Consider the following 4627-nt stretch of genomic DNA (forward strand, 5'->3'; position numbering starts at 1 on the left):
TCTCTTGTTTTTAGCGACCTTAGTGATGATTATTTTTTGCCAGTTGAAACGACACACGGTGCAGAGCACTCATGGAGCAATCCATAAAATTATTCTATTTAAAAATTTTGAAACTCGAACAATTGATGTTTGGACGTCAGAGATTTTCTATGGAGCCAATTTTATGTGTCGTTCCGTGCTATGTGTCTTAATTCTCGAGTTTTTGGAGGCTGCGATCTTCAATAGTATCTCTCACATGTTGACGTTTTCGTGTAAGTGCCAACTGAACAATTTTCTAACTGTCATTCAAACTGCCCTATTCTGATATGCAAAGTCAGAATAATTACTTCATTAATTGCTCTCAAACGAAGTTTGTAGCAATTATATTAGTCCTGTCGGTCTTTCTTATGCGATTTTTCGCTTGACCAATTTGACCAAGTCTGACGCATTTGACTTTTCGTCCTCAAAAACGGGATAAACAGGTAGCGCCCAGCGGGCATTAAGTGCTCTCAGATCCTTTCAGCTCACTAGTCTTCAAGTATGCGAATCACAGAATCTGTTTGTTTTGGAGACTTATACTTATCGTGCGAAGGGCGGTTCTTAAAGATTGACCCCCCCCCCCCCCCCCCCCCCCACTGTTGCCACCCCATCAGCTCCCCGGTGCACCCCCCGCTGCGCTCACCCCCTTCAATTAAGCTAAAGCTAGCCTCACTAAACCGTGCCTAGCTACTGACGAAGCCAACCGCTCGCCGGTCTTTTGAGAGCAATTCACCCGACGTTAGTTGGTTATGTTTTGTTACATGACACAAGAGTTTAGACAAAAGTTTTAAGCAAACATTTTTCTGTCTGAAGTGTGAAAAACAAATAACTAATCAATCACTTTCCAAAAAGTTTTAAGAAGGGAGACAATATTCTTCTAAATGCAGTTCTGAATTCCATGTTGAAAATGGTGTAGATAATAGGGTTCAGTGCAGAGTTGAGCCATCCGAAGTATGTGAAGATCTGAAGGAAGAGAATTGTGGTGGGAGTTTCGCAGCTTTTTCCACACAGCGATATGATTGGATAAAACACGAAGAAGGGCAGCCAGCACGCCAAAAATGTTACCATAACAACGCCCAGCACAATTATGGCACGGCGTTCTTTTTCCTTTTGAGCTCTGAAACATTAAATAAATGAGTAATTATTTTAAAAAAATAGTAGGAGTCATAAAATTGTTCTTAAAGCATTCTAACGGATTGATTTCGTTTTTACCAGCATCGTCATCACTTCCGTTTGTAATCAATATGATGACTTTTTGACGCTTTGTATTCCGTATCCACCATTTGCAATTAAAATTTGTACTTGGATTTGGATAACAATAAGTTCAATTCGGGGAGAATTTGCAGCTGAGTCTGGTATTGAGAATCAGGCAAAATCTCTAAATCTTTATAATTTACTGCTGAATTGCAAGTAGATTAAATGGTTCGGAGAAAAGTGAGTGAAAATCTTATCCTCATTCACTTCCAAATGAGCCTTTGCAATGAGTCATAGGTTAAATTTTCAGTATAGAAATTAAAATTTCAAATGTCAAGCATAAAATGGCTTTGTGCTCTAAATAGTTTGTGCTCAATTTGTGCTCAATTTATCTGGACACGCTCAGCAGATTTCTAGCAGCATGACCTATTTGCACCTCTATTAGCTTGACCTCTATTTGCACTTATTTTTCTTGAGCTGATCAAAATTCTTTGTCATTGAAAAAATATTTGACATTGCAATTGTTTTGGAACTGATAAATTGATATTTAAAAAAACTTACTGAACTGAATTACTAGAAATTCACAGGAAGCTACACTGGTACCAAAAAGCTACGTTCAGCTGGATCTCTGCTTTTAAAGCTTGATCCGTGCTGCATAAGCATTATTTGCGCTAAGGCGTGAAAAAGTGTCAAATTTAGAAATTTCATTTTCTCCCGAACGATGGTTAAACCGTTTTGTTCTCTCACTGTTTGCCAAATTTTTACGCTACGAGATGTCAGATTTTCATGAGCGAAAATACAAAAAGCAACTTAACTTTCAAATCAAGATCCTGTGCATACAAAGAGTATGCATACAAATCTTAATTGAAACATAATAGTTTCGAGGCCCAGAAATTGAGCGGAAGACCCCCAAAAATGAAAAAAAATCGTCAAAGAAAAAATGAGTGGTTTTGAAAGATCCCAAAATCTCATTGGAGCGCATTAGAGTGACTCACAACACTTTTTCTTGCTACGATAAATTTTCCGGAGGTGACGAATTCTCGATAAATTTTTTTATCTTTACAGAGATTGTTGTCTTTACTGATGAATTTAGCGTGCGCATCTCCAGCGGAGGAATTGTTCGAGTTTTTCAAAGAAATGGTAGAAGAGTTCTTTTAAAAAGAACGAACACTAAAAAGTTGATTTAAGACAAGCGATCAGAGCACTTATGTTTTGGTATGCAATACGATCAGGTGGACTAAAAATGCTTGTTAGGTGTCCAAACATGCCAAACGCCGGCGTGATTTGGAAATTTTAAATGATTACAAAAAAATGCATTTTGAGGACCTTTTTTCCAACAAGATAATGCTCCTGTGTATAAATCGAACGTTATTGGCATTTTTTCGAGAAAAGGACTGGAAGGTACTGGAATGGTCGGCATACAGTCGATGTCTGAATGCAATCAAAAGTTCATGGGTGATTTTGAACCATCGACTTCGAAACAGTGTTTTTTGGGAAAATTTGGAAGCGGCAGAAATTTGGAACATATCCGGCAGATTGCCGGAAAATAGCCGCCGTTGATTTCCATAACTCTATTGGGATTGAAAGAAAAGAAAATATCAACAAAAATTGATTTTTGTATCTAAACCTTTTTAAGTGCAATTTATTTTGATGTCATTTCGTAATTGAACATACTCCTGTCTCTCAGTGAGAAGCTACAGGGTCTAGTATCAATACCAAGTCTAGTATAGATAGTAACTAAAACTCATGAGAACAAAGTTCAAGTACCGGGCATCTAAAAATGGTCTTTATGGGTTTATCCCGTTTCTATTTCTGACTTTGATTTTTTAATACTGACTCTCTTCATCTTGAATTGCTTTGCTGAGTAGCTGCTGTTTAAAAGGACTTTGAGCAGCCTAGGGAAGTCAAAAAGATTTCACGCAAAATTTCGAAAAAGCGGCAAAATGGGTAGAGCGAAAAAAAGTTCGAAGTAAAAGAAAATTAGGAGCGCTATAATAGCCGGCTGAGAAGATGAGGGCTGCTATTAAACAAAATGGACGGAGATGTCATAAGAAACCTGTATGAAACTTCTGCTACACGGTGAAAAAGGTGTAAAGAGTTATTGGGGAACTCGAAATGTTCTGCTTTTTTATGTTTGTAGTGCTTTTAAAAACTCTTCAGGTGTACGTAGATTTTTAGTACCATAATGTATGAAAAACACATCTCCCATTCATTTTTAATAATAAGTATGACAGAAAACTAGGAGAACGCTAATTTATAATTTTGCTGCAGAAACCTCAACTCTATTCGTTTTTGATACCGACAACCCAGTTATCGAATCGAGAAGACGTTGTGTCCGTACCAATTTGTCAATTACTTTTTAGCCAGCCTACAGGTGAAGCTCGGAATAAAAAAGAAGACAAGGTCAAGTTCTGGTGTTTTTGTGTTTTTTCATTTGGGTGTGGTAAATTAATGCATTACGTCATCACATCAAAACAGTTTTTGTTAGCTTTTCCCTAGCCTAATAAATTTAAGCCAAATAGGATATCCCAAGAGACGTTGCAAAATTTCTATTGCTGCTCTTCCGATGAGATTCGATTTTTAATCACGTTGAGTGAAACAATGGAAATGCTACCTCTGGGTATTTGCACAATGTATAGGTAAACATTAAAAATTTGACGAAATCTAGTTTTTTATTTGTGACTTTAAAGATTATTTTTTATCTGTTTGTAAGAACATAGGACATTTCTTGACAACAGCTCTAGGGCAATGAACATTTGGCTTCAAGTTGGATTGGCAATAAAGGCGGCAGCCACATGAGGAGTGCTCAAAATGTGGTTTGATCGGTTTTCATATCGACCAACTAGAATTTGACTCTTGTAGTGTGTTTTGCAGTCATGTAACATATGTTTAAGAGAGAATAAAATAGTCAGACAGCACGACTGTAGTCGGCATTTAGATGTCTTAGTGTCGTCGACAAGGCTCACATTGGAGTGGACATTGCTCACCGAATTAGGTGAGAAACTTATTTCAAGTCTTGTCATCCAATTATGCACTACACGATTTTCGCACTAAATATAATCAAATTTGCTAAATTTTGTTGATAATGTTGCGTCCAGTTGTAAAAATTCGTATTTCCCAGTTGCACTTGTGAATAGCAAATGATCTAACCATTATTACAAAACTAAACATTTAATTCATGCTGAAAAGATATTTTTCTGGTTGCTGGTAATAAAACCAAAAAGGAAAAATGAATACAAGTGAAAAATTATAAATCCAAGTAGACACAGTTTGAAACAATTAAAATTTTTGTTTCAGCTGCCAAAAAAAACATGCAAATTGTTAATGTCCAAAGCGAACTTAGTAATAAAATAAGCAAGCATGTGAGGACTAAATTGATGTGTAAGTACAGACTATTGATCCAATTGGTTCCAGA

This window comes from Convolutriloba macropyga, chromosome 8 (genome assembly GCF_964194025.1).
Source record: "Convolutriloba macropyga chromosome 8, txConMacr16.3, whole genome shotgun sequence".
NCBI lineage: Eukaryota > Metazoa > Xenacoelomorpha > Acoela > Convolutidae > Convolutriloba > Convolutriloba macropyga.